General features: G+C 36.4%; 1 pseudogene; it reads left to right on the top strand.

Annotated features, from left to right (window-relative positions):
- Nucleotides 1–13,812: 13,812 nt before the first annotated feature.
- LOC135229525 (olfactory receptor 4A5-like) lies at nucleotides 13,813–24,245 on the top strand (annotated as a pseudogene).
- The last annotated feature ends 580 nt before the right edge of the window (nucleotides 24,246–24,825 follow it).

The raw sequence follows: 24,825 nt of genomic DNA, 5'->3' as shown, positions 1-24,825 counted from the left end.
CAAAAACCAAACATAAGCTACAAGAAATACTAAAGGAAACTGTTTCTTCAGAAAACAAATAATATCAGATTCCAGCACAACACAAGGTCACAAAACAGAACATCCTGATATCAACTCAAATAGGGAAATCACAAAAACAAATTAAGATTAATTTAAAAAAATGCGCATAACAGGGAATCATTGAAGTCAATATGTAAAAGATCACAATAATCAAAAAGAGGGACTAAATACAGGTGGCATAGAACTGCCATATGGAGAGTGATACAAGGCGATATAGAACAATACAAGTTAGGTTTTTGCTTAGAAAAATAGGGGTAAATATTAAGGTAACCACAAAGAGGTATAACAACTCCATAACTCAAGATAAAAGCCAAGAAAAACGTAACGACTCAACAAACATAAAGTCAAACACTACGTAAATGAGGATCTCACAATTTACTAAGAAAAAGTCTCAGCACAAAAAAGTATGTGGAAAAATGAAATTGTCAACAACACACATAAAAAGGCATCAAAATGACAACACTAAAAACTTATTTATCTATAATTATGCTGAACGTAAATGGACTAAATGCACCAATTAAGAGACAGAGAGTCTCAGACTGGATAAAGAAACACAATTCGTCTATAGGCTGCCTACAAGAGACACACCTTAGACTTAGAGACACAAACAAACTAAAACTCAAAGGATGGAAAAAATATATCAAGCAAATAATAAGCAAAAAAGAGCAGGAGTAGCAATATTAATTTCTGACAAAATAGACTTTAGACTTAAATCCACCACAAAGGATAAAGAAGGACACTATATAATGATAAAAGGGACAATTGATCAGGAAGACAAAACCATATTAAATATGTATGCATCCAATGACTGGGCTGCAAGATACATAAATCAGATTTTAACAGAACTGAAAAGTAAGATAGACACCTCCACAATTATAGTAGGAGACTTCAACACACCACTTTCGGAGAAGGACAGGACATCCAGTAAGAAGCTCAATAGAGACACGGAACACCTAATTACAACAATCAACCAACTTGACCTCATTGACTTACGCAGAACTCTCCACCCAACTGCTGCAAAGTATACTTCTTTCTCTAGCGCACATGGAACATTCTCTAGAATAGACCACATATTAGGTCACAAAACAAATCTTTGCAGAATCCAAAACATCGAAATATTACAAAGCATCTTCTCAGACCACAAGGCAATAAAACTAGAAATCAATAACAGAAAAACTAGGGAAAAGAAATCAAATACTTGGAAAATGAACAATACCCTCCTGAAAAGAGACTGGGTTATAGAAGACATCAAGGAGGGAATAAGGAAATTCATAGAATGCAACGAAAATGAAAATACTTCCTACCAAAACCTCTGGGACACAGCAAAAGCAGTGCTCAGAGGCCAATTTATATCGATAAATGCAAACATACAAAAAGAAGAAAGAGCCAAAATCAGAGAACTGTCCCTACAACTTGAACAAATAGAAAGTGAGCAACAAAAGAATCCATCAGGTACCAGAAGAAAACAAATAATAAAAATTAGAGCTGAACTAAATGAACTAAATGAATTAGAGAACAGAAAAACAATTGAAAGAATTAACAAAGCCAAAAGCTGGTTCTTTGAAAAAATTAACAAAGTTGATAAACCATTGGCTAGACTGACTAAAGAAATACAGGAAAGGAAACAAACAACCCGAATAAGAAACGAGAAGGGCCACATCACAACAGACCCAACTGAAATTAAAAGAATCATATCAGATTATTACGAAAAATTGTAGTCTAACAAATTTGCAAACCTAGAAGAAATGGATGAATTCCTGGAAAAACACTACCTACCTAAACTAACACATTCAGAAATAGAACAACTAAAGAGACCCATAACAAAAAAAAGAGATTGAAAAGGTAATCAAAAAACTCCCAACAAATAAAAGCCCTGGCCCGGACGGCTTCACTGCAGAGTTCTACCAAACTTTCACAGAAAAGTTAACACCACTACTACTAAAGGTATTTCAAAGCATAGAAAAGGACAGAATACTACCCAACTCATTCTATGAAGCCACCATCTCCCTGACACCAAAACCAGGTAAAGACATTACAAAAAAAAGAAAATTACAGACCTATATCCCTCATAAACATAGATGCAAAAATCCTCAACAAAATTCTAGCAAATAGAATTCAACAACATATCAAAAAAATAATTCAGCACGATCACGTGGGATTTATACCAGGTATGCAAGGCTGGTTTAATATCAGAAAAACCATTAATGTAATCCACCAGATAAATAAAACAAAAGACAAAAACCACATGATCTTATCAATTGATGCAGAAAAGGCATTTGACAAAGTCCAACACCCATTCATGATAAAAACTCTCACCAAAATAGAAGGTGAAGGAAAATTCCTCAACATAATAAAGGGCATCTATGCAAAGCCAACAGCCAACATCACTCTAAATGGAGAGAACCTGGAAGCATTTCCCTTGAGAACAGGAACCAGACAAGGATGCCCTTTATCACTGCTCTTATTCAACATCGTGCTAGAACTCCTAGCCAGGGCAATTAGGCTAGACAAAGAAATAAAAGGCATCCGGGTTAGCAAGGAGGAAGTAAAATTATCTCTATTTGCAGATGACATGATCTTATACACAGAAAACCCTAAGGAATCCTCCAGAAAACTACTGAAACTAATAGAAGAGTTTGGCAGAGTCTCAGGGTATAAAATAAACATACAAAAATCACTTGGATTCCTCTACATCAACAAAAAGAACATCGAAGAGGAAATAACCAAATCAATACCATTCACAGTAGCCCCCAAGAAGATAAAATACTTAGGAATAAATCTTACCAAGGATGTAAAAGACCTATACAAAGAAAACTACAAAGCTCTACTACAAGAAATTCAAAAGGACATACTTGAGTGGAAAAACATACCTTGCTCATGGATAGGAAGACTTAACATAGTAAAAATGTCTATTCTACCAAAAGCCATCTATACATACAATGCACTTCCGATCCAAATTCCAATGTCATTTTTTAAGGTGATAGAGAAACAAATCACCAACTTCATATGGAAGGGAAAGAGGCCTCGGATAAGTAAAGCATTACTGAAAAAGAAGAAGAAAGTGGGAGGCCTCACTCTACCTGATTTCAGAACCTATTATACAGCCACAGTAGTCAAAACAGCCTGGTATTGGTACAACAACAGGCACATAGACCAGTGGAACAGAATTGAGAATCCAGATATAAATCCATCCACATATGAGCAGCTGATATTTGACAAAGGCCCAGTGTCAGTTAATTGGGGAAAAGATAGTCTTTTTAACAAATGGTGCTGGCATAACTGGATATCCATTTGCAAAAAAATGAAACTGGACCCACACCTCACACCATGCACAAAAACTAACTCCAAGTGGATCAAAGACTAAAATAATAAAGATCACGGAAGAAAAAATAGGGACAACCTTAGGAGCCCTAATACAAGGCATAAACAGAATACAAAACATTACCAAAAATGATGAAGAGAAACCCGATAACTGGGAGCTCCTAAAAATCAAACACCTATGCTCATCTAAAGACTTCACCAAAAAAGTAAAAAGACCACCTACAGACTGGGAAAGAATTTTCAGCTATGACATCTCCGACCAGTGCCTGATCTCTAAAATCTATATGATTCTGTTAAAACTCAACCACAAAAAGACAAACAACGCAATCAAGAAGTGGTCAAAGGATATGAACACACACTTCACCAAGGAAGATATTCAGGCAGCTAACAGATACATGAGAAAATGCTCTCGATCATTAGTCATTAGAGAAATGCAAATTAAAACTACGATGAGATTCCATCTCACTCCAACAAGGCTGGCATTAATCCAAAAAACACAAAATAATAAATGTTGGAGAGGCTGCGGAGAGATTGGAACTCTTATACACTGCTGGTGGGAATGTAAAATGGTACAACCACTTTGGAAATCTATCTGGCGTTATCTTAAACAGTTAGAAATAGAACTACCATACAACCCAGAAATCCCACTCCTCGGAATATACCCTAGAGAAACAAGAGCCTTCACACAAACAGATATATGCACACCCATGTTTATTGCAGCTCTGTTTACAATAGCAAAAAGCTGGAAGCAACCAAGGTGTCCATCAACGGATGAATTGGTAAATAAATTGTGGTATATTCACACAATGGAATACTACGCATCGATAAAGAACAGTGACTAATCTGTGAAACATTTCCTAACATGGGGGATCCTGGAAGGCATTATGCTGAGCAAAGTCAGAGGCAAAAGGACAAATATTGTATAAGACCACTATTATAACATCTTGAGAAATAGTATAAACTGAGAAGAACACATACTTTTGTGGTTACGACGGGGGGGAGAGAGGGAGGGAGGGAGGGAGAGGGTTTTTTACTGATTAATTAGTAGATAAGAACTGCTTTAGGTAAAGGGAAGGACAACACTCAATACATGGAAGGTCAGCTCAATTGGACTGGACCAAAAGCAAAGAAGTTTCCGGGATAAAATGAATGCTTCAAAGGTGAGCGGAGCAAGGGCGGGGGTTTGGGAACCATGGTTTAAGGGGACTTTTAAGTCAATTGGCAAAATAATTCTATTATGAAAACATTCTGCATCCCATTTTGAAATGTGGCATCGGGGGTCTTAAATGCTAATAAGCGGCCATCTAAGATGCATCAATTGGTCTCAACCCACCTGGAACAAAGGAGAATGAAGAACACCAAGGTCACACGACAACTAAGAGCCCAAGAGACAGAAAGGGCCACATGAACCAGAGACCTACATCATCCTGAGACCAGAAGAACTAGTTGGTGCCCGGCCACAATCGATGACTGCCCTGACAGGGAGCACAATAGAGAACCCGTGAAGGAGCAGGAGATCAGTGGGATGCAGACCCCAAATTCTCATAAAAAGACCATACTTAATGGTCTGACTGAGACTAGAGGAATCCCGGCGGCCATGGTCCCCAGACCTTCTGTTGGCACAGGACAGGAACCATCCCCGAAGACAACTCATCAGACATGAAAGGGACTGGACAGTGGGTAGGAGAGAGATGCTGATGAAGAGTGAGCTAGTTATGGACACTTGAGACTGTGTTGGCATCTCCTGTCTGGAGGGGGGATGGGAGGATAGAGAGAGTTGGAAGCTGGCAAAATTGTCACGAAAGGAGAGACTGGAAGGGCTGACTCATTAGGGGGAGAGCAAGTGGGAGTACGGAGTAAGATGTATATAAACTTATATGTGACAGACTGACTTGATTTGTAAACATTCACTTGAAGCTCAATAAAAGTTAATAAAAAAAAAAGATTCTACCATTCCTAGAATGTAGAAAATAATCCCATTTACTAATATGAAAGTGAGTATTAAGTAAATCTTCTTTTATTTTTATATTAAAGCTTTATTCTATTTATATTTTATTTTTATAAATAGCATTAACCATATATGCACAATTTTATTTTCTACCAGATGTGGCCAGTTAGTGTGGTAACCCTATTTATTTCATAATCTATTCCATTCCCCTATGTTTCTAATTACATTTTTGTCTTTTGTTATTTGATAAGATCACTGAGGTTATGGACCATATTTTAATTAGCATTGTATTCTAAAAATATCATACAGGACTGAAACATAGTAAATCATAATTCCTATGTGTTGAATGAATAAATAGATTACCTGGGGATTTCATAAAGTCACTAGTCATTATAATTACATGTAAATTTGTCCTGAACTCTGAAATAAGGACACACAGAAGAACTTATGGAACAAAGGAAATATGTGACCTAGTTTTCCTCTTGGGGCTCACTCAGTCTTCAGGGTAAGAAAATATTGTTTGTTGTGTTCCTGCTCATCTATATTGTGACAATGGTGGACAAACTACTTATTGGTGTGACTGTAGTGGTCAGCCCAACACTGGGTGCCCCTATGTACTTCTGTCTTGGCTACTTAGCATGTGTAGATGCTGTTTCTTCTACTGCAGTTAATCCAAATATGATCATAGACTTACTCTATGAGAAGAAAAGATTTTCCTTCCAAGATTGCCTGACCCAGCTTTCTGCAGAACACTTATTTGGTGGTTCTGAGGTTTTACTTCTGATGGTCATGGCCTATGATCACTAAGTGGCTATCTGCACACCCTTGCATTAGATGACCATCATGAACCAACGGGTGCATATTCTGTTGCTGTCCATGACCAGGGTTGGATGTTTGTGCATGCTATACTTCATCTTCTCTTTGTTTATAATCTTCCCTTCTGTACTACCAATGTCATTGACCACTTCTGCTGTGACGTGTACCCCTTATTATAACTTGCCGGCACTGACATCTATGTCATTGGTCTCACTGTGGTTACCAATGATGGGGAAATATGTGTGGTCATTTTTATGCTGTTACTCATCTCTTATGGAGTCATTATGCACTCCCTGAAGAATCTTAGTCCGGAAGGAAGGTGCAAAGCCTTATCTACACCTGGTTCCAACATCACCGTGGTAGTCCTCTTCTTTGCCCCTTGTGTTTTCCTGTATGTGAAACCTCGTTCCACCTTACCCACTGATAAATTCTTGACTGTGTTTTGCGCTGTTTTCACCCCTATGTTGAATCCCTTAATCTGTACTCTGAGAAAATCGGAGATGAAAAATGCCATGAAGAAGCTCTCGGCCAGAAAAAGAAAATGAGGTCTTAAACAAATGCATCACCTACTTTCAATAAGAAAACTGTCCCGACCACCCTACCAGGAAAACAAAACAAAACACTGAAATCCACTGCCACCCAGTCAATTCCAGGGAAGCTGCGTGTAATTATTTAACTGTAGTAAATATTTCCTCCCGTCATCATGATTGTGCATGATGAAAAACATTTATTAGGATGCTTCCGATGATTTCTTTTGTTGAAAATATATTTTTAAGATTTTCATTTCCTGGGAATATATACATTTTCTTTTTTCTTGGTGTAGAATAGTTCTGTTGAGTCTATAGATTTATGTTGCATGTGATGACTTATGCTACAGCTGATGCCAGAAATTTATTTTAGATGATAGAAGATTCTCTGATGTCTCTTTCTTAAGTAAAACTAATCCTTTGTTTACTATTAATAGTGTTATTGCCAATTTCAGAATAATACATTTTTAAATATGACATAAAAATATGTTTCACTCCACCCCATACAGAGATAGGTCACATTACATTAAAATTTTATATTTTTATTTTTATATCTGAAAGATCTTTTAAATATGTAGTTTTGCTTATATTGGTTAGCATGTTAAGGTTTATAGAAAGAATGCTTCAGAATTCTAAATTAATCATAAAGTGGCTAAAGCTACAAAAGGAATGTGAATGAACAAGGCAGGTAAGCAGAAAAATGACTCAATCTGGCTTGTTTTCCAAATTGGGAAATCATCTCCTCAAGTGGGGCAGCTTTGTTTGGTGTTATATTTTCATAAAGATGAAGCATTCATCTTCCAAAATCATTTAAAATACCTGATGGAGCCTTTGTTATTTTTCAATATCCCTTCTCCTTCTTTCTCATAGTGTTTCATGGTCTTCCAAAACGTCCTAAACAAACAAAAAAAAGAAACAAACCTGTTGCCGATTCCGACTCATAGAGAGCCTGTAGGACATAGTAGAATTGCCCCATAGGGTTTCCGAGGAGTGCCTGGTGGAATCTAACTGCCCACCTTTTGGTTAGCAGCTTTAGCTATTAACCGCTATGCCACCAAGGTTTCCAAAAGGCTGACTTTCACTTGGAAATTTAGCAAAATCCATAATCAATAAGCTTCACGTGTACACTCCAGAACTTGGCACTGGATTATTTTGTGTGATTTCATTGTCAAGAAAGATGCTGACCATTCATGCCATTTCCATCCTCACATCTCTTCCTAGGGAAATGCAGGTTATTAGGTAATAAAGAGATTGGAATATATTGTTTTATTTGACAGAGGCCTCATTCATTACATTTTTGTGAGCATTTCTCTGTTGAATCAGGCTTAAAATATTATCTACCCCTGTGATAGTAGGAAAAATGTGGTCAAAGACACTCATGGTCCCTGCCTTCCCTATTTAGGCCTATTTTATGATGGTCTAATGCGATGGGGCATTGGGTCCATTTCACTGGTAAAGCACACTGTATGCACGACTTTGTATCCTGGAATTTATCTCCAGTATTATTACACGGCTATTCCTTACACCAACTCAACCCTTCCTAAGCCTAACACAATTCATCAAATAATGTCAAACATTTGGTTGGTCTGAGTTAACATAACTAAATCCTTCACTTTTGGCAATTTAGTCAATTTTAAAATTTGCATAGTTATCTCAAACGATGAGATAAAAATTCTAGTTAATTATCTATTTATGTTCACTGATTTATAAGTTACCTGAAGGTGGAAAAGTTAATTATTGTCGTGCCCTCTCTTTCTTGTGCAATGTGTGGGATATAGAAATCACACCAGAAACTTTTAAATTCTTTGTATTTTTGAATTGTCAATCTATTGGAACCAGAATTTTTACTGATGGATTCTGATGAACTCTCCATGTATTAAATATATGTACTAGTTTTCTTTCATATTTGCTAGAAATGTTTAGCATACCATGTTTTTCATATTATCATTATGACTGGTTTTTATATACATTCTATTTAAAAACTCTTTTACTTTTAGAATTCTTCATTTACTTAAACTTGAGGAATTCTATTCCCTTTCATTGACTATACATTTTAATCTTTTTTATTTTGTTTTGTAAGTAACTTTTCAAATAATTCTGTTTTCAGCCCATCTAGGATTTATTTTTATTTCTAGAAAGAGAATATCTAAACCTATTTTCTCCAAATTGGTAAAATATTCTGCCAGCATAGTTTATTAATTAAGTACAAATTGAAAATTTTTTTCCTGTTAATATGTCATTTTATACATCTTTAAAATAATCAAATCTTTTCTTCTACTTTTTCTTTTTTTAGTTTATTTCTCTGCTACTAAAACACATATTTCAGTAATCAAATATTTCTAATGTTATTTATACCTGGTACACCCCCAAAAGAAACCAAATCTGTTGCCATCGAGTCTATTCTGACTCATAGTCACTCTGTAGAACAGAGCAGAACTGCCCCATAGAGTTTCCAAGGAGCAGCTGGTAGAGTCAAAATGCTGATTTTTTGGCTAGCAGCTGAGCTCTTTGACCACTATGCCACACCCTTTTATTTAAGAGCTCTCTTTGGAAAACAAAGGATTTTGTTTTTCTTTCAGAAAGTGAGCATCACAGTCATATCACTCAAAAACAGAAATGGAAATCTTGACAGAGGCTTCGTTTGTTCTGAAAATTATGCTTATGAATATGGTATACTTCCCCTGAGCCACATCCCTGGCCATGTATCTGTATGTACAGTTTTGTTTTTATTAAGGAGTTTTGTTATGCTGCTCAATCTTTTAGTGAATGACTCTCTGATATCAAGCATGATGTAAAGGGCACTCATGATGTCATTTCCTTGTGTCCCTATGAATTCCAATGACCTTACGCTAGCTGTCTTTCAAATAGCATGCATGTTACCAGTGTATCAGGGAAATATTGAATCCTGCCTCCTAGTGTTCATCACTGGGTGGCAGTATTAGACTTCTGCCAGTGTCTCCATGTGCAAATGTTCGTATAACAGACATTTCCAAAGTTATCTGAGCATTAGGATTATGGCTTTCTAATGCAAAAGCTATACAAAGAAAAAAGAAGACAAAAGGAGAATTAGTACATCTGAATTGTGGTGTCAGCAAAAGATATTTAAAATACCATGGACTGTCAGAAGAATGTAATGAGTTAACTTACTTTGAGTATGATCTTGTCTAAATTTTATTTCACAAAAGTGTGATAATATTCTAAGTCAATCCTTGGGGAAAAGAGTAAATACATATTTCCATTTTTTCTACATATAACTATGCCTAACATTTCTCTAATTCTAAAAGTTCATTTGGAAGCAGAAAACATGGAAATTCAATTAAAATTTTGGAAGATTAATGAACTGTTGCCAATAAGAAGAGAGACTATAATGTAAAATTAAAGTCAAGTGATACTGCTCCAAAAACACACTCATACACATAAACTAACCTAAATTCACATATACATTTAAGATCAGGGTGTTTCAGTCAGGACGCTTTTGGTTGCAAATGACAAAAAACTCAACTAAAAACTTTTCGAACTATAAATGTACTTAATAATTGGTCATCGTAACTATAAACTTCAAGGTTATGGCAAGCTTCAGGGTTAGTTGATAAAGTGTATCAATTTTGTGTAAAGGAGCCATGCATGCAAGTAAAATTTAGCTCACTCAAAGTTAAGGTGCCAGTTTGAAGTCCTAGTCAAGTTGAGTCTTGGTCCAACAAAGAATGAAGTGATTAAGACACATCCTCTTGGATTGGGAGTTAAATCTTCATGTTGTGACTATTCATGAAAGCAATTGCTGATGGTGTTTGAGAAATAGATCAGTATGGTTCCAGCTGATCTAGATTCAGGCTTAGATCAACAGCATCTGCTCCAATCCAGAAGTGCAGAACTGTGATTACCTGCCTTTTCAATAATTAGAAGGTAAATTTCAGTAACTTACCTAGTCCCAATGTTCTCTGCCTCTGAGCCATAAGGTTTATTGGGTATAATGCCTCTAACAGTCAGAGTAAGGCCTTCCTCTACTAGGAATATAGTAACGCATGAGAGCCTGTGACTTGTTCTCCCTTCATTTTGGAATAAATATTATCTACTTTATCTAAAGAATTAGTCAATGTTCAAACATAACAAGAGGTGGCATATGATCAGGAACCTATGGTACTGAAGGAAGAAGTCCAAGCTGCTCTGAAGGCATTGGCGAAAAACAAGGCTCCAGGAATTGATGGAATATCAATTGAAATGTTTCAACAGACAGATGCAACACCTGAAGTGCTCACTTGTCTATGCCAAGAAATGTGGAAGACAGCTTCCTGGCCAGCTGACTGGAAGAGATCCATATTTATGACTATTCCCAAGAAAGGTGATCCAACCAAATGTGGAAACTATAGAACAATATCATTAATATCACACCCAAGCAAAATTTTGCTGAAGATCATTCAAAAATGGCTGCAGCAGTATATCGACAGGGAACTGCCAGAAACTCAGGCCGGTTTCAGAAGAGGATGTGGAACCAGGGATATCATTGCTGATGTCAGATGGATCCTGGCTGAAAGCAGAGAATACCAGAAGGATGTTTACCTACGTTTTCTTGACTATACAAAGACATTTGACTGTGTGGGTCATAACAAACTATGGATAACATTGCGAAGAATGGGAATTCCAGAACACTTAATTGTGCTCATGAGGAACCTTTACATAAATCAAGAGGCGGTTGTTCGTACAGGACAAGGGGGTACTGATTGGCTTAAAGTCAGGAAAGGTGTGAGTCAGGGTTGTATTCTTTCTTCAAGCCTATTCAATCTGTATACTGAGCAAATAATACGAGAAGCTGGACTATATGAAGACGAACGGGGCATCAGGATTGGAGGAAGACTCAAACAACCTGCATTATGCAGATAACACAACCTCGCTTGCTGAAATTGAAGAGGACTTGAAGGACTTACTAATGAAGATCAAAGACCACAGCCTTCAGTATGGATTGCACCTCAGCACAAAGAAAACAAAAATCCTCACAAGTGGACCAATGAGCAACATCATGATAAATGGAGAAAAGATTGAAATTGTCAAGGATTTCATTTTACTTGGATCCACAATCAACAGCTATGGAAGCAGCAGTCAAGAAATCAAAAGACGCGTTGCATTGGGCAAATCTGCTGCAAAGGACCTCTTCAAAGTGTTGAAGAACAAAGATGTTACCTTGAAAACTAAGGTGGGCCGAGCCCAAGCCATGGTATTTTCAATCACGTCATATGCATGTGAAAGTGGACAATGAATAAGGAAGACCAAAGAATTGATGCCTTTGAATTGTGGTGTTGGCGAAGAATATTGAATATACCATGGACTGCCAAAAGAAAGAACAAACCTGATTTAGAAGTACAGCCAGAATGCTCCTTAGAGGCAAGGCTGGTGAAACTGCGTCTTACATACTTTGAAGGTGTTGTCAGGAGGAATCAGTCCCTGGAGAAGAACATCATGCTTGGCAGAGTACAGGGTCAGTGGAAAAGAGGAGGACCCTCAAGGAGGTGGATTGACACAGTGGCTGCAACAATGAGCTCAGGCATAACAACTATTGTAGGGATAGCTCAGAATTAGGCGGTGTTTCGTTCTGTTGTGCATTGGGTTTCTATGAGTCGGAACCGACTCGATGGCATCTAACAACAACAACAACAACATTTTATTTACTAATATAAAATTCATAATTTAGTATTCACTTTATTTTAGAATTTTCTCTTCACATTACAGACTTTTCTCATTACTTGCTTGTCTGCTACTTTTTCTTAGCAAGACTCAAGCCTTTTTCCTCTAGGATGTCTAGGGAAGAAAACCTTCCAGGAGAGGAAATTTCATTTGAATTTTTTCCAAATATTCTAATAAACTAATTCATAATGAACTTGCATTGTCTTTCATTTAAAATAGTGATGATGTAAAAAGCCACACACTATGTCTGCACATATAAATGGAAGAATTATTTCCAGATAGAATGACCCAAGAGATTTCTGAAAATTCAAATTCCTGTCCAGGCTGGAGACTCTCTTTAATTGGCATCTAGTCCTGTAAATGGTTTTTTTGTGATATTTTCTCTTGATACATGTCTCTCATTGCTTGTAGGAATTCCTGGAAGGTCATGATTTTCTGGAGTGCAGTTGGAGAGATGTAGGAGCATTATTCTAGTGAGGAAAGACATGGTCTTTGATATGCTTTTTGAATGACTGAATGTCTGAAAAGTTCTGTTCCTATCTGTGAGAAGCTCTGTCATTGGCTTTTCTGGGAAGCTAAATCCCAGCCTTTGCCTTGTTAGGTACAGAATTAATGAGGAGAGAGACATGAGCATGACCCTAAATCCTCAGTCAAAAACTTTTGTTTGCTTCATTATAATTGATTAAGAAAGAAAAATTCAAATAACTAATTTCAGTGATTTTTACTTTGTGTCACTAAATAATGAGCTTGGCCAGGTTAATTTCCATTAATTTGCCCAGTTTTTACATAGTCATGGAAACATGGCACCCTCATTGTTCTTCTAGCACATTTTCCCGACAGGTGAGAATGTTCAACTGTTTACTATTATTTTTAAAAGTCTTCATTTTCCAGGCATCTATATATACACTTCCACAGTTATCTGAAAAAAAATGGTATGATGGGTAGCTTGTGTGGAAGTGTGAAGAGTGTAACCACTTGGAACTATTTCTGGGCCCACTGATCAGATGCACATTGCCATGCGTTCTGTGATTTCAGATAAATACATGAGGTATGTACGATTACTCTCAAGAAGCCCTGATTTTCAGGACCAAGGACAAGAACCAAGAGGTGAGATTTTGAAACATTTGAAGGAGGACACTCATTAAAAATATTACATGATATATAGAAATAGAGCTAGTTTCTTAAAAATATTTCTTTAGGTTTATTGCTAATTGGTAAAATTAAGCAAGAGAAACACAGAAATTAACCAGAACCTACACAGTCTATTCCGCTTTAGTATTTTATCAGATAGACGTTTACTGTCCGTTTGCCAGAAAACAAAAGAAGCATGCTGTGCATTACAACGAATTCAGTAGGTCTGTAACCTTGGTTCGTAGGATATGCGATATGTTAATAAAGATTTATAATTAATTTAGATGTATTTGAGCTAAATCAAAAAACCAAACCCATCGTTGTCAAGTGGATTTTAACTCATAGCGACCCTGAAGGACAGAGTAGAGCTACCCCATAGAGTTTCCAAAGAGCAGCTGGTGGATTCAAACTACCAACCTTTTAGTTAACAGCCATACTCTTAACCACTGCACCACCAAGGCTCCATATGTGAACTAGAAAATTTAAAGCTATGTATTATATCAAGTGTGTCAGGGTGTAAAAAAATGTCTGTTATGTCTGGAAGTTTGATATGTGCTTTTAAGTGTGAATGTTTTAAATGATGACAACAACCTTACATATGTATGTATATATTATATTTACTTATGTATATCTTTTTGTATATATACAAAATTTTGACAACAACCATAGTACTATATATGTTTTTTAAAAAATTTATACTAAAAGAAACTGGTGAACAGGAAGTACCTTGCCTACTGCCGCTTAGAAAAAAACTGCCGCTTAGAGAGACTTATAAATCTGTAATTGTAATGTACTATATAGAAGTTATTTTTGTTACTATGGCATTTTAATTAATATTTGTAAAAAGCCATGTCCTTATAAAAATAAGTTAAATGATTTTTCTTCTAGAAAGGTGTAAACTTAGTGGTTTAAGTTGACAGCCTAGTAATTATTTTAGTTTTTATAGTATCAAATCTTTGAGGAGTGAAATTATAGTGGATACTTTACATACTGATTGTTTTACATGGAAATAATTTAGCTGGGCAATAGAATATTTATTTCAGTGAAATCCAGCATTGATTATTAATAACATTAAGGGCACTAGACCTTGCAGAAAATAAGTAGTTAAAAAACAATTAGATATAAACTATCTTTACCATTATGTTCTTCAATAGCTGTGCCTTTATTAATCTACAGCTTCAAAAATGGTAGAACTCCTGAATCACCCAGACATACAGAGTGCTCATTACAGCTGGTTTCTAAAAGAAAGCTCAGAATTCTTCTGCACAGGTTCTTTCCCCTCAACCAAATCCATATAAATGAAATCAGCTTGTCTACGTTTGAGAAGTAGTAATTTGGCAATTTTCTGCAAGAATGAACAATCCTAGAGATTGTGTTTGTATCTGTATATGTACTGTTCTGTCTTATCTGAGTTTGTCTTTAACCAGAAGTGCTAGGTCCTCGGAGGGATCAATGTTCTTTTTTTTCCTTTGAATTTTCTTTTCTTTTTCTTCTTTTCCTTCCCTTCCTTTCTCTTTCCTTCTCTCCTCCCCTCCCATCTTCTCTCCTCTGCTCTTCTTTTTTTGTTTGTTTGTTTTACTCTTGTCTCCCTTTTCCCCTTCCTTTCATTTCCTTTCCTTTTTCATTCTTTATTTTCTAGGATGGGCTCTGTGTTTATTTGTAATGGCTTCCCAGAAAGCCTCCTGAGTAAATTCAGGAAGCCTCAGAGGTTGACCTTCCAGCACTCTTTCACTAGAAGTAGTCTTTCTGAAGATTTCTCAAGAAAGCTATCCCCACTTAACACATTAATATCCCCATTACCTGTGTATAGTAATTTTTTAAATATAATTTCTCTGCTTCCTGTTTTGAGTCTTCTTTTCTTTCATTTTCTACTCTTTAGGTCTCCATCTGATCCATGGGTACAAGTTTTTCCTTTTTTTCTGCTTAACATTCATTAATATACATACCATGACAGGTATATATTATGACACATATACAACAAAATAGATAGTTCTTATAATGCACAGTTTTATCCTATGTCCAAAACTGTGTGTCTGTGAGTTACAGGTATATAATATTATTTTTATAAGAAGTATGCTTATTCCTAATGTGAAAAAGATCCAGAAGATTTATTCTGATGAAATGTCCATAGAGAAACATTCAAGGACAATAATAAAAAGGTGTTGTTTATTGATTCTTTATCAGGATCCAACAGTGCTCTAGGCACTTTACATATAAAAACACACACACGCACAAATTTCAGAGATATGTACTACTGGTTTCCCGTTTTACAAATTATGAAACTGAGGCACGAAGAGGTTTATGAAGTTGCACAAGGTCACAGATACAGTAAGCGGTGAAGGCGGAATTCAAACACAGACAGCGTTGCCCCAGAGTACGCATTATTCGTCACTGTGCTGTGCGCTGTTTCCAAGGGTGTCCTGGGCCTTAAACAGGCACACACTGAGTGAGAAAGCTAACCATTATTTGGTCACTTGAATGATCCAATTCCAACACCGACTAGCATTTTTTAAAGTAACATTGATGAGCTTGGAGATTGTTGTTTAGTTACAAATATATAAACAGAAACATCCAGCAGAATAAAATAAGATGGGGTTTCACTGATAGTGTCACAGACAGTTGGACTAGAAAGGATTCTAAGATCATCTAGTTTGAATCTTTATTTTTCAATGAGTAAATTGAGACAGATTTGAGACTAAATCTAGAAAATATAGCAAATAAATAAAACTCATACCTTCTTACACTGAGTTTGGATTTTTTCTTTGAGTATGTTTCTTTTCGGAATCTGGATATTGAAGTTCTAATTCTGACCACTCTCAGCGCCTAAGAAGTATTACATATTAAACCCTCTTCTGTTGTCCTCTACCTCTCTTTACAGCATCTATTTTCTCCCCCATGGCTACCCAGCTCACATGCAATGGATTTGAAAAATGCTGGCTGGTAATGTACTAGTTGTTAGTTGTTATATGTCAGTTAACTTCAGTTCAAAAATGTTTGCTGAAAATATAGAGTATATTGCAAGGGTACTCACCACAAATACAACCAACTCAAGATACTGACTGTACGTCAATAAGGTATAGAAATGTGTTAGGAGTTGTGGGATAACCAAAGTGAAAATGGAGGGGACTATGGATCCTTAAGAAGAGACATTCAATCTATGGCCCAATACTTTGTACAGGGAATAATATACTAAATAATTTCATAGTTATCTGATACATTTCAAATTCCAGCCCCTTCAAATTTAATGGGAGATTCATAAAGACAGAAAAACATTTGAGGCATAAAGGACCAAACTTCTAAGAGTGGAATATCATAATATTTAGTGAGATATTCCTAAAAAGGGGTTATTTTTGGTGCTGTATAGATCATATTGTAAAGGGACTCACCACAAATACTACCAGCTCTAAGTACTGATTCTATGTCAATTTATTTGTTTAGAGTTTATCTTCATCACTAGAGAATGTTTCTTGAGAGCAGAAATCCTTTCCCTCTTTGTCATTGCTGATCTCTGTGCCAAGCACTGTCATGTTTTAAAAAAAGAGTATTAAATGAATGAAAGGCTGTCGAACCTCTGACTGATCTTCTCTATATAAGGTCCACTAAGATTTATAGACAGAACCTCGTAATCATAGGCCCAATCCAGTCATCTGAGAATAAGTAGAATTCTTAAGGGAAGACATACTGGGATCTTTGAAAGAGAAACTCAGTAGATATTTCTAAATGTTTATTGTGAATAAGCCACAGTACAAGATTAATAGTGAAGAAGAGCTCCATGACCTAATGCATATATTCACAGTGATGTCCATGATTTCATTACAGGTCTTGTTTTTCTGAGCTCTCATCTCTGAAGCAGGTCTTATAGAAGAGTAAATGGGATACAGTAACAGTGTAACAGAATTTGTTCTCCTGGGACTCACTCAGGACCCTGAGGGCCAAAAAGTGTTATTTGTCATGTTTCTGCTCATCTACATTGTGACAATGGTGGGCAACCTACTTATTGTCATGACTATTATTGTCAGCCCCTCCCTGGGCTCCCCCATGTACTTCTTCCTTGCCTATCTGTCACTTATGGATGCTGTTTATTCCACTGCCATTTCCCCCAAAATGATTCTAGACTTACTCTGTGATAAAAAGACTATTTCCTTCCCAGCTTGCATGGGCCAGCTCTTTATAGAACACTTATTTAGTGGTACTGAGGTCTTTCTTCTGGTGGCAATGGCCTATGACCGCTATGTGGCCATCTGTAAACCACGGCACTATTTGACCGTCATGAATCGACGGTTTTGCATTCTCTTGCTGGTGGTGGCCTGGGTTGGAGGAGTTTTGCACTCTGTGATTCAACTTCTCTTTGTGCACAGACTCCCCTTCTGTGGCCCCAATGTCATTGATCACTTCATGTGTGACATGTACCCGTTATTGGAACTTGCTTGCTCTGACACCTATTTTATAGGGCTCACTGTTGTTGCCAATGGTGGAGCCATCTGTATGGCAATTTTTATCCTTCTACTAATCTCCTATGGGGTTATCCTAAGATCCCTGAAGACTCACAGTCAGGAAGGGAGGCACGAAGCCCTGTCTACCTGCAGCTCCCACATCACAGTGGTTGTCCTTTTTTTTGTCCCATGTATCTTCGTATATGTTAGACCTGTTTCCAACTTTCCTATTGACAAATCCATGACTGTGGTTTTTACAGTTATCACTCCCATGTTGAATCCTCTGATATATACCCTGAGAAATTCTGAGATGAAAAAAGCTGTGGAAAAAAATCTGGAGTACAAAGTTAACCACAGGTAGAGTAAGAATTTGTGTCCACACTGAAAATATCATTGCTAATTCTAAAGCAAAATATAGGCGATAAATGATCACAATGATCACAAGGAGCGATTAAGGCAATTCAGTGGATTCTCGAGGAATACTTCTCTTTATTGATGCAAACACATCCAAAATGTAGAATAAATTACTCTTTGAGGTTAGAATTAAACTAATAGAGACATTCTGGAGGCTGGATGAAGGGCATTTGTATTTTTTATTTTATAAATAAAAGTAAAACTAAGCTCACATTGTAATTTTATTTTTCTCAGTACATGCTGAAACAAGACTTAGAAGAAATTCTTTTGTTTTTTTTCCTTTTAAAAAGAGAAAAAAACAAGCTATTTTGGAAAATTTTGTATTATTCAAATTAATGAGAAAACAATTAGGCCAATCCTTAGAACAAATTTCTGAGGCCAAAAGTACGGTTTTAAAATTTTGCTCTTCATTATTCTATTAGCACAACAGTTTTTTTTTAAGCTCCACTATGTACTTTGTGTTTAAGATTATTTCTCTTCTTCTGGGCAATGCCTATGCATTTGTAATTCTGCAGATTTTAGTGGGACATGATATTGTGTTTGGTTTGAGACACCATCGGTGAGCAATTTTGGTAGATAGGATGTGGTTGATGAAGAAAACTCATTCTAGCTCTTGATTAGAGGACAGATAGTATGCTCACGTGGGTTTGAAAATAACATTAATCTAAGTTATAAACAATGTTTTCCTCATTAGCAATTATGTGCATTTTTGCAATTCTTAAAAGATTAGATAGAGGTTCTGATTTTATCTCCATGAAATTGAATTTATGAAAAGAAATGTGTTATTTTACATAAGCAGCATGTTCTCTAAAAGTTGTATTAAATTTAAATATGTTTTAATGTAAACACTTAGTAATGATTTGTTTTGGTAAAAATAAAGTTTTGGTTTTTTCATTTTCATGTAAAAAAAATGCTTTTCTCAGTCTACAGCCCATCCAGACACATCCCCAAACCAGAAAACAGAAAGAATTTTCTTAACGTAATATGGAACATAATCTACTCTTAACAAGATTTTACTTTTTTAACTAAAAGAAAGGTTTTAGAACTTTTCTTACTTTTGATGTGTAATTTTTCATGTATATCCAGCAACATATGCAATTATTTATAAATCTTATGGCCTCTTACCTAGTATATTATCAATATCATTGAAACTACCTGATTGCTCTTCTCTGATGACATTTCTCCACCTCTTCTCAGAAGTAATCCCAATGCTAAGTTTTTAATCACAATTAAAAATAGTTTAATTATGTATGTATGTATCCTTAATGTATATTGTTTAGATTTTCTTATTCTAGTAGTTTCCTTATGGACTATTTGGTATTGTCTATGTGTAGGATTATATCATCTGCGAATAGGGATAGTTTTGCCAATTCCTTTTCAGTTTGGATGCCATTATTTCTTTTTCTTGCCTTATTGCTCTAGCTAGGACTTCCAGCACAAGGTTAAATAGGAGTGGCAATAAAGGGCCTCCTTGTTTTGCTGATGTTCTAAGGGGGAATGCTTTCAGCCTCTCTCCACTGAGAATGATGTTGGCTTTTGGTTTTGCATAGATGTCCTTTATTATGTTGAGGAATTTCTCTACTATTCCTATTTTATTGAGAGTTTTATCAGGAATAAGTGTTGAGCTTTATCAAATGTCTACTGTGTTATGGGATTTTTTCTTTTGTTCTATTTATATGATGGATTATGTTGATTGATTTTCTAATGTTGAACCAACCTTGCATATCTGGTATGAATCTCACGTGGTAGGGGTGTATTACTTTTTTAATGTGATGCTGAAATCTATTAGTTAGAATTTTGCTGTGCATTTTTGCTTTTGTATTCATGAGAGATATTGGTCTGTATTTTTATTTTTTAAATTTGTGTGTTTTCCTGGCTTTGGTATCAGGGTTATACTGGCTTTATAGAATGAATTTGGGAGATTTCCTGCATTCCTATGCTCTGAAATAGTTTGAATAGCACTGGTGTGATCTCTTCTCTGAACGTTTGGTAGAATTCTCCAGTGAAGCTGTCCAGACCAGGGCTTTTCTTTGTTGGGAGTTTTTTATTTTATTTTATTTTTTATTTTTACCCCATTCAATCTCTTCTCTTGTTATGCATTTTTCAGATTTTCTATCTCAGTTTTTGTTAGTTTAGGTAGGTAGTGTGTTTCTAGAAATTTGTCCATTTCCTCTCGTTTCTCAAATTTGTTGGAGTACAATTTTTCATAGTATTCTGGTGTGATATTTATTTTCGTTATTTCTGTTGTAAAGTCTCTCATCTCAGCTTATTTGGGTGTTTTCCTCTTCTGCTTTTCTCTTGTCAGCTTGTCCAATGGTTTGCCGAATTTTTTGATCTATTCAAGCAGCGAAGTTTTTGTCTTGTTGGTTCTTTCTATTTTTTTTTTTCCTGTTATTTCATTTATTTCTGCTCCAATCCTTATTACTTCCTTTCTTCTCTTGCCTCTGGCCTCTTTTTGCTATTCTCTTTCTACTTGTTTGAGTCATAGTGCTAACATTTTCATTTTGATTTGTCCTTCTATTTTGATGTGTGCATTTATTGCTATAAGTTGACCTCTGAACACTGCCTTTGCTGTGTTGCAAAAGCTTCGATAGGACAAGTTTACATTCTCATGTGATTCTGGGAATTTTTTGATTCTCTCTTTTAGCCAATGGTTTTTAAGCAAGATGTTATTCAGGTTTCATGTATTTGATTTTTCCCTTGCTCTTCTTATTGTTGTTTTCTACTTTTATGGTGGTGTGATTAGAGAGAATGTTTTGTATTATTTTGATGTTTTGGATTTTATTGAGGCTTGTTTTGTGCTAAAATGTGGTCTATTCTAGAGAATGTTTCATATGCTTTGAAAAAATGCACACTTCGCTGCTGTTTGGTGGAGTGTTCTACATACACCTCTGAGGTCAGGTTGGGTGATCATGGCCTTTAGATGTTCTGTATTTTTGCTGAGTTTCTTTCTAGATGTTCTGTCCTTCACCTAGTGATGTGTTGAAGTCTTCTACTATTATTGTGGAACTGAGCATTTCTTTTTTCCTTGCTCTTAGAATTCCTTTTATGTATTTTAGAACCCTGTCATTGAGTGCATAGATATTTATTAAGATTATGTGTTCTTGGTTGATTGTCATCTCAATCATTATATAATGTCCTCCCTTGTCTAGATGATCGATTTTACCTTAAAGTCTTATTTATCTGAGAGTAATATTGCTACACCTACTCTTTTTTGGTTACTGCTTGCTTGATATAGTTTTTCTTTCTTTTAATTTTTATTATGTTTATGTCTTGTGTCAATGATATGTCTCTTGTAGACAACATATTGATGAATCTTTTTTTTTTAATCCATTCTGACACTCTCTGTCTCTTTATGGGTGCATTTAAGCCATTAACATTCAGTGTGATTATTGATAGACAGGTATGCATTTATTGCCTTCATGTTGTGCTTTTCTTTTGTGGTGCTGATGTTTTCTTTGTTGCTCTTACTTTCCTGTGCTGCGTTCCTTTTGTTTGTGGATTTTCTTTCGTTTGTGTAGGTTTTGTGTTTACTGAATTTTTGTGTGTTTCTTCTTTTTTTTATTTGGATGGTTAAGTTTGTTAACTTTCTTTGTGGTTTCCTTGAAATTTCCCCATATCTTCCTAAGTCTGAATCAGTTGTTTATTGCTTGATATTGCCTTGACTTCCTCTCCATCTGAAAATTCTATGTTTACCCCATTTATTCTCCTTTTTATTGTTTTGACACTGTCATCATTTACTGATTGACATTTCTGTTTTCCTTTCTAAGTCTTTAGCTTTATTTTAATATTAAGAGTTCTTTATCTAGGTTAGTATCTGGCTGATGCTGACCTATGTCCCAGACTCTGGTGTTGTCTGATGTTGCTAGTTCTCTAACATAAGGTCTGCCCTCAATATTTGTTTGGTTTTTTAGAATTACCTCAACTTCTGTTTATCTGGATATGTACTTATTTTGCTATTGTATTGGAGAGTCTTGCAGGATATATTATTCTTAGTTTGCATTTTTATCAATTCGAGGTTTTATATATGTCATCCTATCACCTTCTTACCTGCATTGTTTTTGCCAAGTAATCAGAGTTTAATCTTATTTTTCCCTTTTATAAGTGACTTTTCGTTTTTCTAGATCTGCTTTCAGGATTCCTTCTTTGTCTTTGGTTTTGGCAAGTGTGATTATGATGTATTGTTGTGACATTCTTTTGTAGTTCATCATATATGGGGCTATCTGAGCTTATTAGATGGTCAGGTTTTCTTCTTTCATGATATTTGGAAGTTTTCTGTCAGTAAATCTTCAACAACCTTCTCTATGTTTTCCACTTTCTCTCCCTGTTCTTATACTCCAATCATATGCAAATTTTTGCTCTTGATTATGTCCCACATAATTCTTAATTTTTCTTCATTGTCTTCTCTAATTTTTCCTCAGAGAAAGTGGTGTACATATGTTTGCCTTCAATATAGTTGATTCTGTCTTCTATTGTTTCAAATTTGCTTTTAACCTTCTATTAAGTTGTCTATTTCTGAACTTTTGTTATCTTTTTGATTTAGATTTGCCTTTTTTTTTCTTTTGCATGGTTTCTAATTGTTTATTTATTGTGATTTTCCTGAATTCTTGTATATTTTTGTCTTTGTTTTCCTTGATTTTGAGTATGTTTTTGTTGGTTTCATCTCTTTTTTTCCATGATTTTGTGAATTTTTTCTTTTTTTTCCCCTGTGTTTTTCTTAATCTCTTTCCTAATGTCTTGGAAAGCTCTAAATATTGGTATTTTGAATTACTAGGTAGTTCCATTGCCTTTTCTTCTACCAGAAGTTTATCTGATTCTTTATTTTGGTCACTTGCTGGAGCCATCTTGTCCTGCTGTCTCCAAGATATTAAAGTCTTATTTTCTTTATATATTGATTGTATATTTATTTGTTTCATCCTGTTTTTCTCTTTTGTTTTCATCTCAGGGTAGGTAGGCTGGACATTCTTTGGTGCTTGCTTGTCTCTGGTATGATAGCTTTCACCACCTTCTCTGACTGGCAAGGCAACACCAGGCAGGGTGAGCCCACTTCTTTCTACGCTGATTTGGTGAGGTGGGTGAAGGTATACTGGGTGGGTGTTTTTTGCCTTCTGATGTTGTTCCAGAGGTGTGCAAATATTCACAGCCCCTCACCAGTTGGGCGGGGGTGTCAGATGGGGTGTGGTACAGGCTTACTTCCCACCATTCAGCAATTGGTTGAGTGGTGGTAGAGGACGTGCAATGGAAATCTGGGATGGAGGTGTGCCTGAGTGTTGGGGGATGCTCTAGCCTTGGCTGCTTTGTGGGGGCCCAAGTAAAAGGAGGGAAGCGGCATATGGGGCAGAAGGGTGAGGTATGGAAAAGCTTGTATTTCTGGTTACCAAGGGTTCTATGTCCTGTTGTGAGCTCTGTGAAGTTGCTTTCCCATCTTTCCTGTCTGAGCTCGTTGCTGGCTGTGCTTCAAGATGGCAACACTGTTCACATTTGTTGACAGGGGGCCTCCACTTCGTGTATCTCCTAGATCTCTGTTTTCTGTCAGTATCTTCTCTCATTCGGTATTCTTTAAAATAATTTTTCTTGTGCTTTAAGTGAAAGTTTACAAATCAAGTCAGTCTGTCACATATAAACTTATATACACCTTACTACATACTCCCATTTACTCTCCCCCTGATAAGTCAGCCCGCTCCCTCCTTCCAGTCTCTCCTTTCATGACCGTTTTGTCAGTTTCTAACCCTCTCTACCCTCCCATCTCCCCTCCAGACAAGAGCTGCCAACACAGTCTCAAGTGTCCACCTGATACAAATAGCTCACTCTTGATCAGCATCTCTCTCCAACCCCTTGTCCAGTCCCTTCCATGTCTGATGAGTTGTCTTCAGGACTGGTTCCTGTCCTGGGCCTACAGAAGGTTTGGTAAACATGACCCCCGGGATACTTCTAGTCTTAGTCAGACCATTAAGTCTGGTCTTTTTATGAGAATTTGGGGTCTACATCCCACTGTTCTCCTGCTCCCTCAGGGATTCTCTGTTGTGCTCCCTGTCAGGGCAGTCATCAGTTGTGGCTGGGCACCTCCTAGTTCTTCTGGTCTCAGGATGATGTAAGTCTCTAGTTCATGTGGCCCTTTCTGTGTTGGGCTCATAGTTATCGTGTGACCTTGGTGTTCTTCATTCTCCTTTGATCCAGGTGGGTTGAGACCAACTGGTGCATGTTAGATGGCCGCTTGTTAACATTTAAGACCCCAGATGCCACACTTCAAAGTGGGATGCAGAATGTTTTCTTCATACAATTTATTTTGCCAATTGACTTAGCAGTCCGCTTAAGCCATAGTCCCCAAACCCATGCCCTTGCTCCACTGACCTTCGAAGCGTTCAGTTTATTCAGGAAACCTCTTTGCTTTTGGTCCAGTCCAGTTGAGCTGACCTTCCCTATATTGGGTATTGCCCTTCCCTTCACCTAAAGTAGTTCTTATCTACTATTTAATCAGTAAATAACCCTCTCCCACCCT

This window comes from Loxodonta africana, unplaced genomic scaffold (assembly GCF_030014295.1).
Source record: "Loxodonta africana isolate mLoxAfr1 unplaced genomic scaffold, mLoxAfr1.hap2 scaffold_34, whole genome shotgun sequence".
Taxonomy (NCBI): Eukaryota; Metazoa; Chordata; class Mammalia; order Proboscidea; family Elephantidae; genus Loxodonta; species Loxodonta africana.
The sequence above is the reverse complement of the archived record's forward strand: the minus strand, read 5'-3'. Positions and strand labels throughout refer to the sequence as shown.